This window comes from Sabethes cyaneus, chromosome 1 (assembly GCF_943734655.1).
Source record: "Sabethes cyaneus chromosome 1, idSabCyanKW18_F2, whole genome shotgun sequence".
Lineage (NCBI taxonomy): Eukaryota > Metazoa > Arthropoda > Insecta > Diptera > Culicidae > Sabethes > Sabethes cyaneus.
This window is the reverse complement of record NC_071353.1, coordinates 113,534,825-113,554,320: the sequence shown is the minus strand read 5'-3', so window position 1 is coordinate 113,554,320 and position 19,496 is coordinate 113,534,825.

Here is a 19,496-nt window from a genome sequence, read left to right as displayed (position 1 = left end):
ATCATTTCAGAATAAACCGGTGTTTTACCGAGACTACTGGGGAGATTGTGGATCCCGCTGCCCATAGAAATAGGAATCCTTGGAATCGTCGGAGCACACGAAACAATCGTCGAAGAAACAATTGGGGTAGCAACTACGGACGTAACCCTATTTTCACTAACTGTTGCCACTACCGTCACTGGATTCGTCGATATGGTGGATACACATGTTGAAATACTTCCAGGTATCGGTGTAACAGCTAAAGCTTCGTATGACTTCGTTAACGAAGTGACGGTACTACCGGGAACGGGGATAGTTGGATCCGAATACAGCATACCCTGATTCAGTGTAATCATCTGGGAAGAGGTTCCTACGGTCGTGGTTGGTGGTAGCGCAGTGGTTACTGAATTCACCTTACTGACGGTTGCAACTGGTAGGGTATCTTTCTGTACCGGTATAGATGGCTTGGAATGTCCAATTTCGTCCCTCTGAGCTTCCTTGGCGGACCACTCCTTCCTCCGATCGCGTTTACTTTTCACGCTGACTTCACTTTTCCTACTACACGACTCCTTTTCGTCCTCTATCTGCACCATCAACTCGTGTCTTTGGTTCAGGTACTCCTGCTCCTCGTCTATCTCCTTCAACTTGGCCTCTTCTTCCAGCTTCCGCATACGTAGTTCCTCTTCGGCACGCTTCTTTTTCAATTTCCGTTGCTCCTCTAGAAGTTGCAGACTGAGCTGCAATTTCTGCGACACTCGGCTACTCTTGCTGACCGACGACTCGTTGAATGATACACCTGACTTCGATGCAACATCCCAATTTGCCATGCAATCACTGCACTTCCAGCTTCTATCTGGCTCTGCAATTGAATCAGTCACGCCCGCGCAGCAAAAATGTACCCACGTATCACACCCGTCACAACACACCATGCCTTCCTGCACATCGGTACGGTCGCACTTTTTGCAATATTGCGTATTGCTCGCGGCGGTCGTATTATTGTTCCCGTCCGACATTTCGAGACGCGACCTAGCTTGCCTAACAGCTGATTAACTCTAACGGTACTTAAGACTATTTTTACAACTAGCAGCTTACAACGGCTGGGCAGAATTAAATGATACTGACTATTTGTTGTAGTTCAACTCCGGTCCGCACTCAACGCTGCAGATGAAACCCGTTGCTCCGGCAATGACGTCCTATTTGCAGGTTGGTAAACTCCAACAAATCATCCAACTTCGGATGAAAATCTTTGTAGAATGTTGCGGATAGTTAAACACCGTTTTGTTAGTTGCTTATACTTAGCAGCTACAAAGCTGGAATATATTATAATTTCAATTACAATTGTGTTTACCAGGTAAGTATTTAATTTTAACTTACATTTTCAGTGTTTTTTCTCTATTTACAGGTTCTTTATCTACTGGATTCGGAAACACGGGCAATCTACAACTACAGGTAAGTATACAAGTATGTACTTTCAGGTTACGGACTAGTAACGCGACGGTAAGTAATTTCTTTTATTCAACCTACCTTGACTGGAATAAACTGTATTTATTTCCGACTTTTACTGTACTAGGTGAACTAATTACTTATTACGGCTACTGCTACTGCTTTCAACTGTTGACTAAACTATATATTTTACTGCAACTTTATTTACAACTGATTCTGCAACTAGCGATATCGATGTTCGGTTTATTTATAAGCGACTGTCATTCCGTCAATGTATTCGCTCGTGAAGAAAGGTAAGTTGTTCACTTTTTCACCATGACGAGGGGCTCGTCAACACTCATAATAAATAAGAAAATTCTTTTGACATTTATATTTAAGCAAATAAATAAAATGTTTTAAGTAACATGAAAAGTATGTGTTCAGGTCCTATGATTGTTGGGTTTACAATTTTATAAGTGTAGTTTGATTAGAGTAAAATGTTGCTTAGAAAATTCTTGATCGTTTGCTATTATTAACTCATTTTTTAAAATTTTGCGACTTGGTCCGGTCTGATTTAACACCGACCATATGGTATCACGACAAGCAATCGAATAAAGCAATCGAGTCAAGAAGTTGGGTCGAGCAGTCGAGTCGAGCAGTTGAATCGAGTGGTCGAGCCGAGCAGCCAAGTCGAGGAGTTAAATTGAGCAGTCCTGTCAAACAGTTTAATCGAGTAGTTAAGTCGAGTAGTCGAGTCGAGCAGTTGAATCGAGTAGTCTAGTCGAGCACTTAAGTCGAGCAATCGAATCATATGGTTCAGTCAAGCAGTCGGATCAAGCGGTTAAGTCGAATAGTTGAGTCAAGCAGTTCATTCGAGTAGTCTAGGCGAGCTGTTGAATCAAGCTGTCAGTTGAGTTGAGCAATCAAATTTAGTAGACTAGTCGAGCTGTTGAATCGAGCAATCGGGTTGAGCTGTTGAGTCGAGCAGTCGATTCGAAACGTCCAATCGAGCAGTTTGTTTATTCGTTTATTTGTAAAAAAAATCATCGGACACAAGGTGGTCTTCATGATATAACCACATATGACAGTAAATACATACAATAGTACAATTACAAATTTATCGTCTACGAGAGAGTCGTCATTGAAACTTATTAGGCGTCATGTTGAAATCGAACCAACTGTAGAGTTCGTTGAACCGCATTGCCATTGCGCGTTCCGTCCCTGCAGGTGCAGGAAATACCTAGTTCTAAGGGATCGTTCAGGAGCATACAGATTCAGTTGACTCAGAAGTTGACTCTCCTAATAGCAATCTAGCCAGGAACGTGGCTTGAGCGTTGGCACGTCTTCTTTCAAGAGTCTCCAAATTAAGCACACGGCAGCGTTCCTCATATGGTGGAAAGTTTCTGGGATCACGCCATGGAAGACTGCGCAAAGCATACCGTAGAAATTTTTTCTGCACTGCTTCGATTCTAGTGATCCAAATTTGTTGATAAGGACACCAGATCACTGATCCGAATTCCAAAACAGACCTTACAAGTGCATAGTACAAAGATCGAAAACAGTACAGGTCACGTAACTCCTTTAAAAATAAATAAATAAATTATTTTAAAAATAAAATAAATCCGAGTTGCTTATTGGCTCTGGAGATAATGTCGTTGTAGTGTATACGGAAGGTTAGTGCGCTATCCAGGACGACACCAAGATCACGAATGTGATAGGCGCGTTGTAACAAATGTCCTGCCATGTTGTAGCTAAAAGCTATAGGCTTATTTTTACTATGAACGGAGGTGGTAAAGCACTTTGAGATACTGACGGTAATCATATTATTCGAGCACCAATCTTCAAATTTGTCCACAAGGTGTTGCAGTTCAATGCAGTCGGAGTTCATTTTAATTACCTTAAAGATTTTTACATCGTCGGCATAAAAAGACCGACAGTCTGGTGGCAGAAGAGATGATAGTTCGTTTATAAAAAGAGAAAAGAGCAAGGGTCCAAGGTTGCTCCCCTGTGTGTTAGGTACGAATGTAGCCACTTGCAGAACGGTGCGGAAACTCCCAGCTTCTCCAGCCTAGTAAGTAGGATGCCGTGATCTACCCGATCAAACGCAACTTTCAGGTCCGTGTACACTGCAACAATTTGCACCCCTTCATCCATGTTGCGCAGGCAGACCGAAACGAAATCGACGAGATTCGTGGAGACTGAACGTTTCGGAAAAAAAACCATGCTGGTCTGAGGAAATGTAGTGTTTACAGCTAACGAACAAAGCGTCGTTCACGATTTTCTCGAGCACTTTAGAAGTTGTTCATTCGAGCAGTTGGATCGAGTCCAGTCGAGCAGTGGAATAAAGCAGTTGAATCGAGCAATTGAGTCGAGCGTCGAATCGAACCGTTGAGTCGAGCAGTCTACTCGAGCAGATGAGTCATGCTGTCCAGTCAAGTAGTCCAGTCGAGTCGAATAGTCGAATCAAACAGTCCAGTTGACCAGTTCAATTTTGTAGTTAAGTTGAGCAGTCGGGTCGAGTAGTAAGTCAAACAAATGCGTCAAGCAGTCGAATCGTATAGTTAAGTCGAGTAGTCCACTCGAGCAGTTAAATCGAGCTATTCAGTCAAGCAGTCAAGTCGATCTGTCCAATCAAGCAGTTGAGTCGAGCAGTCGAATCGACCAGCCCAGTCGAGCAGTCTTGTCAACCAGTTAAGCAATCGAGCAGTCCAGCAGTCGACCCGTGAGGTGACTGAAAATACAACCCATTGCTACGAAAGCGTGATGTCATGTCAGGGACCTGTTTTTAGTTACCGATAAGCCTCTTAGGACTTCGGTACAGTCATAAGCCTCTTATATAAATAGATAGATAGAAGATAGATTCTACCACTTTATAGGGACTGTTGTGCCCAGGCTGCAGCAGGATCTCTGTTTGAAATTTAACAAAAAACAAAATAATTTCTGTAACCTCAAATTTGTGTAATTTGTGATTTATCATATTTGACAATATGTCGAAATAAATCATATATACTTTTCTGTTCCAATTAGTACTTCTAGTAACAAACTTCGAAGCAGCTGCGAGAGAGGTGCTACTGTTTTACTTGACTCACTGCGGATATGCGTATTATTGAAATAAAACGTAACCATACGTTTTATTCGTTTATAACGCATATGCAGTTTATATCGATAACAAACGATTTTTCATAAGTTGTGCTTTTGTTATTGCATTTAATTTGTAAAAAGTTGCATAAATAACTATTCAGTTTCCCGATACAATTATTGCGTACTACTGGCACATGAAATACATCGTTTAAGTACGTTATTTTTAGTGATCAAAATTAACGATATTTTCGATACAAGGGCGATATTTTTCGAAACCTTTCGAACCAACACGATCCTGCGAATACAACGCATATTCGCAGTGAGTCAGGTAACACAGTAGGCACGACGCGTGGAAGACAGCGTGACAGGCTGACAGGGATACCAGACTTGCAGATTTGTCTGCAAATTCCAGATTTTTGGAACGGTCTTGCAGATCATTATAAATTTGCAGATATTTGCAGTTTTTCTGACTTTAATTGTTTTGGTGCAGATTTTTGTTCGAAGCTCTTTAAACTTTCACAGACTGCCTAAAAAAGTGTGCAGATTTTCCCAGATTATTTTTAAACCAGAAAATTCGAGTAGCCGCAAACTGCTCGATTTTTTCGGTTTTCGAGCAGTTGCAGACATTTTTTTAGAAAATATGGCATCTCTGGTGACAGCTGGTTTGATGCCGAATGCCAGAGAGTGACAGATGAAAAGAACCAGGCCAGGAGTCGCATGCTCTCTGCGGCAATGCGTCAAAACAGAGAGAGGTACAGAGAGACTAGAGCTGCGGAAAAAAGAATCCATCGTCTAAAGAAACGCGAGTACGAGGACGAGTACGAGCAACGACACAAGGAGCTTCTATAAAACAGTGAGATGAAGGAATTTTGCAATGCTTGTGATGTGCAATGATAGTGCTGGCAACCTGCTACCGACAAAACGATGGTAGCAGCCAGGTGGAAGGAGCACTTCCAGACACTGTTAAATGGAGAGGTAAATGCGGAGATCAGCAGGGACAGGATAGGAATTGTAAGCGATGGCCAAGCTGTGGAACCACCAACGCAGGAAGAGGTTAAAAAGGCAATCAGTGAGCTGAAAAACGGTAAGGCTGCTGGGAAGGACGGTATCCCGGCTGAACTTCTAAAAGCTGGGAGCGAGCGGTCGTACGAAGCAGTCCACCGGATCATTGTCAGGATCTGGGAGGAAGAACAAATGCCGGAGAGTGGCTGGATAGCCTCATTTTCCCAATTTTCAAAAAGGGACATCGACTGGAGTGTAAAAACTATCGAGGAATTACATTGCTCAATTCTGCCTACAAGGTGCTTTCCCGTATCCTGTTCTGCAGACTGAGGCCGTTAGCGGAGTCCTTTGTCGGCGAGTACCAAGCTGGTTTTCGTGAGGATCGCTCCACGACGGATCAGATGTTTACCCTGCGTCAGTTGCTAGACAAGTTCCGGGAGTACAACTTGCAGACACACCATCTGTTTGTGGACTTTAAAGCGGCGTACGATTCAGTCAAACGAAATGAGCTGTGGCAGATAATAACAGAACATGGCTTTCCGACGAAACTAATTACGCTGATTACGATACCATCGGAATCAACCGTAGAGCAGTGGAAGAGGCCTTCAGGCCTTTTAAAAGAGAAGCGGCGAGAATGGGACTTACCATTACCACAGCCAAAACGAAGTACATGGTTGCTGGTAGGGAACGTGGGAGTCCAAGTGGTTTTGGTGCCGAGGTGGAGTTAGATAGGGAACGATATGAAGTAGTGGAGGAATTTATATACCTTGGTACACTCGTGACATGTGACAACGATGTAAGCCGCGAAGCGAAACGACGAGTTGCAACCGCGAATCGGGCTTTCTACGGATTACGCAGCCAGCTGAAGTCCCGTAGTTTGCAAATTCGCATAAAACTGGCGCTCTACAGAACACTAATCCTCCCGGTGGCCCTTTACGGACACAAATTATGGACGCTAAAGGAAGCTGATCGGCGAGTGCTTGGGATTTTTGAGCGTAAAATTCTGCGATCTATACTTGGTGGCAAAATGGAAAATTCAAAAAAATGGCAAAATGGAATCACGAGCTGTACCAAGTATACAAATATGATGATATAGTGAAGGTAGCGCAATGTGGTAGGCTGCGGTGGGCTGGACACGTGGCCAGAATGCCCGACGAAAGAGTAGCCAAAACTATTTTCAGCAGAGAACCAGGAAGAGGCCGTAGACTCCGAGGCAGACCCCGCATCCGGTGGGTGTGTGCTGTCGAAGACGATGCACGTTCAGCTGGTGTTCGTGGGGATTTGAGAATGGCAGCCCAGGACCGACGGTACTGGAGGACCATAATTCGTTCGGCGCAGGATCGGTAACGGACCGTTACAAACTTTGTTGATAATCATGAGCCGAAAAAGTAATCCTAGTTTGTTGGAAGATTGAGATATATTAACGAGACTGTAATGTGAAACAATATATCATCAGTTACAATATCTAGACATTATTATTGAGCGCGCCCTTGCAAATAAAAAGAGTATGCTTAGCTCGAACTGAATACGACGCATCAGAAAATTTGGTCCAATAGACAGGGTCAGGGCGGTATCCGTAATGCAATCCTCCATCATCCAGAGCCACGGCGAGTCGAGTCAACTACGTGACAACCGTGTCACCTAGGTGACAAACCCCTATCACCTAAGTGACATACCGTGTCACCTAGGTGACAAAGTGAGTCCCCTAGGTGACAATTGTCACCTGATTCGCGGCGACTCCAAAATAGTCACGTCACTCGCCTCGCAGAATAACGGTGAATGTGTTATATTGAAACACATTCTTATATTTTTGAGTCAATGTGAATAATAACTTTAGTTTCTTAGGCACAAATTTTCTTATAAGTATGAGGAGCGTGCTGGTTGAGGCAAAATATTCTGATTCCCGATTTCTGGTAGACGGCTCTACAGTAACGTTAGGTAAAAATATGAATGTGATATGATGCTCACTCTATGGACATAACCCTAACATACAGATCTAAAACTGAGTAAAAATATTATATTATAATGCATTAAGCTGATATGGTTGCACGATACAGAATGGGTTCTGAAAAGCTTTTATCGGCCGATATTCTAAGCATCCCGTCGATGCGCAACCTACCATTAGTTCAATTTCTGCGCAATAATAGCATATGATGTGTGTGCAAAAATTTAATAAAAATTAAACATCTGCATTTTCCACAGTGGCGCAAACCGCACGCAACAACCATAAAAAGACCCGCACCATTTTCGCTGTTCCATCAGCCAGCGTGCTTCTCTGTTATTATTTATCATCATCTGGGACCAGGGTCGGAGCAGGTTGGCGCGAGCGGGAATCCAGCCCGATTCCATTATTTCTTATCGGAACGTATATTATTCCATTGTGAGGGACAGCAAGCCAGCCAGCCAGCCCAGCAGCAGGCTGTTCTGCTTGTTGTCCTCATCGCGCTATGACCGATGAAGAAGGCATTGAGGATGATGCTCGTCTTTCCTACCTGTTTGGCCCGTACTTCTGTACCATAACAGGCTGGCCGGTCGGTGCTGGTGGAGTACCGTATACTTTCATTATACAAATTATCGACTTTCAAGCTACGGGTAACATATGGTTGATGGTATCATAAATAAAGTATTCGGCGCTGGCTGTGCAAAAAAATAGAATTTTGGCACGTTTGCGGGGATTTGGGGAGGTTGGCGGCTGTACTGGCCTTCGTTGTCCGGCGGGATAAATGGGTTGGCTAATTTAGACGCAGATCTTGCAAAAGTGGCTGATTTATTCTAAAGATAATTTGAGCGAAGAAGACTTGTAAATGTTACTCATATTATCGTCCATGTTTGAAGCGCATACAATCAAAGACGGCAGGAGTTTTCCGCTCTTGGAAGTTAACCCTTTAATGGGCAACATCGTAAAAAAGATGCCACTATTTTTTCTTGAAAGTACACCTCAAAGAAGATCAAGTTTTGATTTTCATGCGAAAATAATTATCTGGAGGAGAGCGCCTGGTAAGAAATAATCTAAGTTTTTTTGTCTTCAAGCATTCTTCCATGTATACACTTGATGTCATTATTGAAGAAGTGATGAATGGGTCAGTCATCAGTCTACAACTACATATCCCTTGCCAGTTCATGGCATTCTTTGCGAATTTATCAGCAAACGTGAACTTAAACTTGCCTGAAACATCGCCACGCTCAGTGGCAATGTAAAATTTTTGACCGGGAGGCTGCTTGAAATCCATTTTTACGTAGGATCCGTCGTCCATCCAAATACATCCGATGAATTTCGTTAAAACTTGCCCGTACAAACAGCTAGTATGCTTCTTGGATGTTTACTGGCACTGTAAGATCTATAGCCTTCTCGAGCGAGGATATTCCGCGTGATTTTATAGTTGGCATCGTGCCTTTTAGCCATATCCCGGATGGAGATGCCAGGGTTAGACTAAACGCACCTCAATATCTTCCCCCTCAGCTTTCGGTCCCTAGTTCCGGTTTTCTTAAAAGTTCTTTGCCACCTCTCCACACCTAGGTTCTCCTTATAACCTTTTAGAGCATTTCACACTGTTGATTTTAGTATTTTTAGCACTTTCGCCAACTTTGATCCAGACCTCACTAGCTTTTCCAGGTGTTTGCGCAAGATTTTTTACGTCTATCGAGTTCCATTCCGTACCGCTCCGCAATGTGATGGACTATTTTGACGAAGCTTGCACCAATTGTTCTTAGTAAACATGTAAACAAAGTTATGTCAAATGGTTCCAATTTCTACCACAAGAGGATCCCACACGAGGGGCGTTCAGATTTGCTTTTAGTGAGTCTGTACGTCAAACAGATATTTCCAGTTCAGCCAAAGCAGAAACCAAACGACACAATTCCTCTGGCGTCTAGACGTTAAGTCGTTTTCATACTACACCACAATTATTCTACTAATTGTACATCATTTCAGGTGCTATAAAGTTCATCTATCACACAACCTTTAACGATAGTGTAATCAATAGGGAAGATAATGTTATTTTTCTCAAGCCGTTATGAATACTACGTCACGGAATTTCCCCCACATCCATACCCCCGTTCGTAATTGGCACCAAGTCGGAAGCGCTTATAGACTACAAGTTGCCACAATAATCTGATTATTGTGCACATTTTATTTTTACCATATATTAGCCGTACGTACTGCCATCGCTATATCGACGGCAGGGCCTATTTAAATAACAAATTAGAACGGGAGAGAACTAGACAACAATGGGCAATGGGCCGCCCTGGAAGGCAGCGGCGGCGCGGCGGTTATCTCGTGCATCTATTTAGATTTTCATTCAATGGGAAATGTTTCCCCACTTTTGCACCCGGTGGCGGACCTTCGTCACCGAGCCCGTGCTGTACCAAAAAAAAACTCGATGAAATGAAATTCTCCCATGACGGTCGCCCGAACTCGATGAGAGTGGCCTCTGTACGAAAGATGCAAAGAAAAATAGCGAATGAATTATCTCTTCCCTATTCTCATATTTTTATAATAAATTTTCCTCGGGTTTTCGAGTTCGGCAGAAGCAATAAGAAGGAAACTGTTTAAATGGCTGCGCGATTGCGAGAATCGAGTGGGAAAAAACCTCCGAATGGAAAGCGCTGCGAGTATGCATATCCACGCTTCCAGAATAGGAGAAAAATAGTGAAAAAAAGTGGCCGACCAAGCGAAAAAAAACCTATAATGCAGTCGACCGACTGCGTCCAATCAGCAGATCGCCCTAATCAATGGGGATTAATTCTAAACCTTTCCGTTCTTTTTGCCTCGTTTCGGGTGGTGTTGAGAGCGCGCGATAGCTCCGACCGACGACCGTGAGAGGACGCTTGACTCACACGCATCGTCGGCCTTCAAAGTGTCACCCGCCGAGGGGTATAATGTATGGTCATCCAATGGGACCGACTCGATTTTCGCAGGGTTCGTTCACTAGCCGCGCATTGATGTTTTTCTTGTTCTATTCATCCGAGAGCGAAATGAACTTCAATTTTTTTGTTGCTAACTTTAGTGGAACCAATGTGAATTTGATAAAAAATAAGAAAGAAATACATTTAATTGTTGAGGCGATTAATGACTTTTGAGAATCGAAATATATGGTTGAAATCCGTTTTTTCACTGAATTGGATGATTTCATACACTTGTACGTACAATTAACGTTCGTGGATCATTTGTATAAAAACCGGCACGTTTAGTCGCAGAAGGGTAACATAAGTATTAGGTAGTTTTCTGTTACCAAATTCCGTTGTATATCTTATAAAATCTATGTTAGAATGCAAAATGAAATCCGTTTTTCGTGTTCCGTACTCTTAAAAACTAAAAGCAAGGCAACGCCTGGCGCTACATTCCATTTTCGTAATACTACCGACGCTTTACTATTACTAGGTCCGTAACTATTCGGTATGATTCTGGTCACCGCTTTGACAGCTTTTTCGCAAGCGTAGTCGACGTGGCAGTTGAAGTTCAACCGGTCGTCTATCACGCGCAGCACGCGTTGAAGTACTATCGTATTCTCTGACAGTAATGCGTACGCGTACAAGCGGTACATTACAGTTCACAACCAGAAGAACCTCTGTTTTATAGAGGTCAATTTGCAGCTTTTACCCTTGCATCCAGTTCTCGATAGTTCCAATCGCCTCTTTCACCAGCATTTCTACCAACTCCAGTGACTCACCTGTCACACCGATAACACGATGTCATCGACAAAGCCGACGAGCACCATGCCTCTGAGCAACTGCCTCTGAGTTCAAGTCCTGTTCCTCCTCTACTCTGCTCTCCACCTCATTCGTTTCTTTGTTTTTCGGCAGAGAGAGCTTGCGCGGTAAGAAATCGTCCACTGCATCAGTGACCGGCTCGATGCAGCAAGGGCAAATTGCTGTGGAGGGCGCCCTGGTACTCCACAGGCTCCGTTGCGGCGAGAGAATTTATAGAACCCCCTCCACCATTCATTCCTCGGCACGGGTCACGTCACACCTTGGATTAGGGGTTTACCCATTCAAGTTTTTACATAATAGCCATGGATAACAGCTATTACAACCATCTTCTTTAGGGGTTTTGGACCCTCTGCTTTGGTTCCTGGGAGTCAAGAGAACCGTCCTGCAGGCGGAGAGTTTACACTTCAGTCTTGGCATGAGTGCCCCCTTCTCTGTCCGCATACGACCCTAGTTTCCACCGGTTGTCCGATTTCCACTAAGGAACGTATCCCGGATGGTACCACGAGGAGGTCGAGATAGGAGTTGCTTAATAAGAGACTGTGGAACCTCATGGTGGTTCTGGAGCGCATTATTCAACCATTTACCATCCTCTGAGCAACTCCAAAGACAGTGAACCGTGGCCGGTGAATGCCCTAACCCAGCGAAGTTATGGTGCCGAACAAAGCCGCATTCGACTTTGCGCGACCTCATATAGCCACTAAGATGGGAGCGGGATCTCTTATCTCTATCTCCACGCTGCCTACCTTCACCCTCAGTTATGTACTAACAGGGAGAGGGGGGCACGTTGTGCTTGCGGGTGGCGTGGTGCAGTGGTGGTGTAGGCTCAGATGATACATTCCTGACTAACGCTGATCGGATGCTGACATCTCTGCCCCCATGAAGGGTAGGGGAGAGTGTCCCTAGCCATGGCCTCACTGCTTGCGTAGATCACCATGGGATCGTTAAGGCTACTACACAATACGAGTGGAGTTAGCGGCTTAGAGTTTGGACCCATAACCAATAAGACTCAAAAACTGACAGGGGAATCGAACGCGAGCGCTGCTGGAGGCAAAGAAGATATCTTTGCCATAAGCAGTAAATTGGCGCACTCGCCGCCAACGAGGACTGGTAGCCCCCCGTTACCGGGGACGCGACCCAAGAAGGGAAGCCCGCCGAAATCGGGGGCACAGCCCAAACAGGGAAACAGCCGAACGGGGGTGATACCGAAGAAAAAGTTGACTCCACCAAAGTCTAACACCCAGTTAGAACGCCGGTGGCTACCGCTGCTAACTCAGCCAAGAAGACGGGCGACAGCGGTAGGAAAAAGTCAACTGAGGACGTGGTGCATCCTCTTGCAGCGGGAGTTGGGCTCCCTCCAGCCAGTAGCAAGCTGGAGGAAATCAAAAGGTTGGTGGACGAGTTGTACTCGTTCATCAACTCGTGGTCAAATGTCCATCTCGGCATTAAAAAGCTGGCGGTGAGCCTCCGCTCTACCATCATAGCTGCCGAGGTGGAGAAGTAGGAGCTTCTGCAGCGATGCGAGATCGCCGAAGCTCTGGTCATAGCCGCTAAGGCTGTTGCCATGCCTAGTCAGGCGCGTACGCCGCTTACCAAGCGCAAGGCGGCTACGCCCGACCATGGACCAACGCTGGTGGCCAAGAGGCAGCAGACTACGGACCGCTCCTCTACCAGCGAACACGCGGAGGCGGTCCTGGATGGTGCTGCAGGAGCTTGGGGCCAACGTGGTGAAGACCCGCCGAACCCAGGCCGGGGATATGCTCTTCGTGCTCAAAAAGGACCCAACGGGTCCAGAGCTCGAATTACAGGCGACTGGTTGAGCAGTCCCTGGGCGAAGCGGGCCAGGTCAAGGCGCTGTCGCAGCGTATTCTTGTCGAGTATAAAAACCTCGATGAGATTACGACGGCAATTGACCTGAAGGATGCTCTGCGGGATCAGCATAATGTTGATGTGCCACCCGCAGACATCCGGTTGCGGAAGGGATATGGAGATATGCAAACCGCAACCTTAAACGTGCCGGAGGCAATCGCCAACAACATGTTGGCGTCTGGCAAAATTAAGGTGGGCTGGTCAGTCTGAACACTTGCGTCCAAACGGCGTATCGCACGCTGTTTCAGGTGTATGGGCTTTGGCCATCGGGCAGCCAAGTGTAAGGCCCCCGATCGGTCTAAGCTGTGCAGGCGGTGCGGCGAAGATGACCGCTTCGCCAGGGGATGTAGCAATCGCCCCAGGTGCTCGCTCTGCAAAGCCGAAGCGTGAAATAAGGATGACACAGGTGGCCCACTGTGTGCGGCTTATAGGAGGGCTTTGGAACGATAATGGTGCCGATTATAGAGATTAACCTGAATCACTGTGAGATGGCACAGGAGTTGCTTCGGCAAACGGCAGCCGAAACGGGGTGCGATATTGCCATTATCGCGGATCCCAACCGGGTCCCCCGGGGCGGCGCAAACTAGGTAATCGACAAGGGTCGGATGGCATCGATCGCTGTGATGGGGAGATACACGATTCAGGAGGTGGCTTCGTCCAACCAAGAAGGGTTCGTGATTGCTGTAATCGATGGCGTCTGCATTTGTAGCTGCTACGCTTCACCTAGGTGGTCGCCGGAGCAGTTCGACCGGATGCTAGACGTGCTCACCGACGAGCCCACGGGCTGCAAGCCCGTTGTCATTGGAGGAGACTTCAAAGTTGGGCTGTCGAATGGGGTAGCAGGTGCACTACGTCTAGGGGACAAAGCTTGCTGGAAGCTCTGTCCAAGCTGGATCGTAAGGCTAACGTGGGATCCGTCAATATCTTTTGTAGGGGAATACAGCAATCGATCATCGATATCACCTTCTGCAACCCAACGTTACTTGCCAACATGAGCTGGAGGGTGTCAGATGAGTACACGCATAGCGACTACCAAGCTATACGGTACACGATTGAACGACGGATGCCACGGCCACGCGAGTTGAAGTCGACAGGGAGGAGGTGAAAAGTGAAGTCCTTCGACAAAGACTTGTTCGTCGAAGCACTCAGCGCAGAGAGCAACCGCTCGAATCTGACTGCCCGTGAGCTGACTAACGTCCTAGTACGGGCATGTGATGCCACTATGCCCAGGACGGGGTAGCCAACGAACAGTCGTCGCTCGGTATACTGGTGGAGTGATACCATTACCCAGCTCCGCTCCAGACGCCACAGAGCGAGAAGGCTAGCGCAGAGGGCCCGGACCGATGCAGATGCTGAAGCACGGGGGGTCGAACTTAGAACAGCCAGGTTGTCGCTCAACAAGTAGGTTAGGCGTAGCAAGCAATCCTGTTTTCAGGAGCTTTGCCGCGATGCGGATTCGAACCCCTGGGGTGGTGATGATGAAATAGATGAGGGGTGCATCCGTTAAGCAGGAAACCTGCTCCCACAAGCTGAAAGTCATCGTGGAAGGGCTCTTTCCGTAACACCATTCAGTTTGGTGGCCTCCGACTCCGCACGGTCAATCGAACGATGTCCTCATTCCGGTCACGAATGAGAAACTCATCGTAATTGCCAAGGGTTTAAAAACGAAGAAAGTGCCCGGTCCTGACGGGATTCCAAACGAGGCACTCAAAGTGGCGCATATCCCGATATGTTTAGAGAGACGCTTCAGAACTGCCTAATGGTATGCGAATTTCCAGACAAATGGAAAGTCCAAAGATTGGTATTGCTGCCAAAGCCGGGGAAACCACCTGATGATCCCTCGTCGTACAGGCCAATTTGCCTATTGGACACGGTAGGCAAATTGCTAGAGCTGGTAATCCTAAACAGGCTGGTGCCTATGGTGGAAAGTGATGTCGGACTGGCAAGCACGCAGTTTGGCTTCCGTAAGGGGAAGTCCACTGTAGACGCCACAAAGTCCGTGGTGGAGAGGACCGAGAAGCCTATGAAACGGAAAAGGTGAGGCGACAGGTATTGTGCCATAGTCATCCGGATACCGGAGTCCGAAGTCATAGGTACCGGATCATCTATGCAGGTTACTTAAAAGTTACTTCGAGAACCGGACGTTAGTGTGCGACACGACGGATGGGGCGAAGAAGTACAAAGTGAAAGCGGATGTTCCACAGGGTTCGATTCTCGGCCCCACGCTCTGGAATGCCATGTACGATGGGGTGCTGAGGCTCGAACTACCCACTGGGTCGAGATCACTGGCTTCGCCGATGATATTGTCCTTACAGTGCTAGGCGAGTTTCTAGAGGAGGTTGGAATGCTGGCATCGGACGCCATAAGCATAATAGAGGGTTGGATGGCGGGCGTCAATCTACGATTGGCCACAAGACCACAAGACGGAAGCGGTGATGATCAGTAACCGTAAGTCGGTCTTAGAGGCCAAAATCATAGTTGGAGGACAGGTGATTGTCTCCAAACGAAGTGTGAAGTACCTGGGTGTTATGGAAGACAACAGGTTGAACTTTACCAGCCATGCGGATTATGCTTGTGGTAAAGCGTCAACGGCGGTTACTGTGCTGTCCAAGATCAAGCCGAACGGCTACAGTCCTAGCAGAAGTAAGAGACGCCTGATGGCCAGCGTTGCCATGTCGGTGCTACGGTATGGTGCATCGGCATGGGCCCCGGCTTTGGAGAGTAAGCGCAATCAGGCATGTCTGAACAAGGTAAAGCTTAACGTAGATCTAGCCAACGTCGGCAACACTGAAGGTACTTCAGTAGGAACGGTGCGTCGTCTATCATCGACGTGACTTTTGGCAGTCCTGTTCTGATAGGAGACTGGAGGGTAGACAATGGCTACACTCACAGTGACCATCAGGCGGTCCGCAATAGGGTCGGTCAGATAACGAGGCGGCAGGCGGCGTGGCAGGTGGCCAACCACCCGTGCATGCAAGACATCATACTTCGATTTCGAAGTATTTGTGGAAGCGATCCGAAGAGAGTGCGGTGATCGCGATATGCCCGATCCGAACGCTGATCATTTGATTGAGATACTGTCACGAGCGTGTGAGTGTGTGCTCACGTGTGCAGCGTGTGCTGCCATGCCTAGGAAAAGCCGTCCTAGGTATGGGAGGTCACTGGCTTACTGGTGGACAGCTGAAATTGCGGAACTCCGAGGATCGTGCTTTCGTGCGAGGAGAATTATGCAAAGAGCTCGTTCGAACGAACGTTGGGCTGAATGTCGAGTAGCACTTGTCGCTGCACGCACAGCGCTTAAGAGTGGGATAAAAGCTAGTAAACGAGCCTGCTTTGAAAGGTTATGTGCTAGTGCTAATGCGAACCCGTGGGGTGATGCTTGGAGGGTCGTAATGGCAAAGACCAAGGTCGTGATGGCGCCCGCAGAGCGATCGCCAGAGATACTGGAGCGAATCATCGAGGGCCTCTTTCCGGGCCACGAGCCAAGGCCCTGGTCTCAAGCCGCTGAGTCGTCCCACGGCCGACGTTCCAGTATCTCAGACCATAGCGAAGGATGGTCGGCCTCCAGGCCGAACATCCAAAGTAACGTGGGCGACGGTGGCTTAGAGGTTAGGGAGGAAGCGACGGTTACGAATAAGGAACTCATTGAGATCGCTAAATCCCTAAAGGTGAGCAAGGCACCGTGACCAGACGGAATCCCGAATTTGGCCATTAAACCGGCTATTTTGGAGGCTCCTGAATTATTCGGGGCAGTAAGGAGTAGATGCCTGGAAAATGGGTACTTCCCGGACAGATGGAAACGACAGAACCTGGTCCTATTGCCGAAGCCGGGAAAACCTCCGGGGGTCCCCTCGTCATATAGGCCGATCTGTCTGCTCGATACTGCCGGCAAGGTGCTGGAGACAGCTATCCTTAACAGACTCGTACAGTACACGGAGGGTACAAACGGTCTGTCAAGGAACCAATTCGGCTTCCGTAAAGGCAAATCTACGGTGGATGCCATTTTGTCAGTCACTAAGACAGCCGAGGTGGCAATCCAGCCTAAGAGGACAGGTATCCGTTATTGCGCAGTTATCACGCTTGACGTGAGAAATGCGTTTAATAGCGCTAGCTGGGACTCCATAGCCAACTCGCTTCGGAACGTCCAAGTGCCGGTGTCGCTGTACAGAATTCTAGAAAATTATTTCCAGAATCGTGCGCTATGCTACAACACGGAGGAGGGTCAGAAGTGCGTTCCAATCACCGCAGGGGTTCCGCAAGGTTCCATACTGGGCCCGGTGTTGTGGAAAGTCATGTACGACGTGGTGTTGAAGCTAAAGTTCCCAGTAGGGGTGGTGATTGTCGGCTTTGCGGACGCCGGACGATATCACCTTGGAAATCTACGGTGAATCTATCAGAGAGGTTGAGTTGACGGCCGCCCACTCTATAAGCATTGTTGAAGATTGGATGCGCTCCAAGAAACTGGATCTAGCGCATCATAAAACGGAGGTTATCGTGGTGAACAACCGCAAGTCGGTGCAGCAAGCAAATATCAGCGTCGGGGACTGCACTATTTCGTCAACGTGGTTCTTAAAACTCCTGGGAGTCATGGTCGACGACAAGCTCAAGTTCGGGAGCCACGTCGACTATGCCTGCAAGAAGGTTTTCACAGCTATTTCGGCATTGTCTCGTATGATGTCTAATAGCTCTGCGGTATATGGCGGCAAGCGAAGGCTTTTAGCCAACGTGGTCCAGCCCATACTTAGGTATGGCGGGCCGGTGTGGTCATCGGCGTTAGGAACCAAAAGCTACCTAGGTAAGCTGGAAAGTACTTATCGTCTCATGTGCTTGAGAGTGGCGAGTGTGTATCGCACAGTTTCACAGGACGCAATCTGCCTCTTAGCGGGTATGATGCCTATTGGCATCATCATCAGTGAGGATGTTGAGTGCTTCAACCAACGTGGAACTAGGGACATACGGTGTACCACAAGATCGGCCTCGATGACCACATGGCAGCGGGCATGGTCTGATTCCACAAAGGGCCGGTGGACACACCGACTTATTCCGGAAGAATCCGGGTGGGTCGACAGGCGCCACGGCGAAGTCAACTTCCACCTGACACAGATTCTGTCAGGGCATGGTTGTTTTAGACAGTATCTGCACAAGTTCGGGCATGCGGAGTCCCCCGCGTGTCCCGATTGCGTGGATGTTGAAGAAACTGCAGAACATACTTTCTTCATAAGCCCTCGTTTCGCGGGCGCGAGAAGCAACATGATGGCAATGAGCGGACAGGATACAAGAAACAGCTGAGGAGAGACGAGCACGAGAAATACTCGAGCAAACTACAAAACGGGTTGGCGACCGCTTGGAAACTGGATTGCTATGGAAGACAGATGATCATTGGTTCCCTGACAGTTTTCCCATGGCCCTGCGAAGGATGAAACAACTGGAGAAGCGATTGGAAAAAAATCCCGAGCTGCATGAAAACGTGTGCAGGCAAATCGACGAGTACCAGTTGAAAGGCTACGCGCAACTTGCTACTGCGGAGCAGTTGAACGGAACAGAAGCAGGAAAGTCCTGGTACCTTCCACTTAACGTCGTGCAGAACCCGAAAAGCCCGGGAAAGTGCGCCTTGTGTGGGACGCGGCAGCTACTGTGCAGGGAGTGTCTTTAAATTCACAGCTGTTAAAAGGTCCGGATATGCTGGTTCCTTTAGTGAAGGTTATGGTCGGATTTCGCGAACGACGGATCGCTTTCGGTGCTGACCTGAAAGAAATGTTTCACCAGCTTAAAATTCGTACAGAAGATAGGCAAGCACAGCGGTTTGTGTTCAGGAAGCACGCGAACATGAAACCAAGCGTTTACGTCATGGACGTAGCGACATTTGGGTCGACAAGCTCCCCTTGTTCGGCCCAATTCGTGAAAAACAAGAATGCGGAAGATTTCGCTGCTCAGTATCCAAGAGCAGCTACGGCGATTATAAACCGCCATTATGTCGACGATTATTTCGACAGTGTCGATCATGCAGCTGAAGCAGTGCAGTTGGCTAAGGAGGTGCGCTTCGTTCATTCGAAGGCGGGTTTCGAAATCCGCAACTGGGTATCGAATTCGTTGGACGTATTGAAGGGTTTGGGCGAAGAGAAACCGTTGTCGCCGGTACATTTTAACCAAGATAAACACACTTCCGAAGAGCGCGTCTTAGGAGTGATTTGGGATCCGATGTTGGACGAATTTGCTTTCTCGACGAAGCACCGTGTGGAAGTTTTACCGTACCTGTTTGAAGAGAAAAGACCAACAAAAAGACTCGTCGCTAGCTGTGTGATGGGATTTTTTGACCCACTCGGGCTGCTCTCCCCGTTCACAATACATGGAAAAATAATCATCCAGCATTTATGGTGCTCTCAATGTGACTGGGATCAAGAAATCGATGTCAGGTGCTGGAATTTGTGGAAACGTTG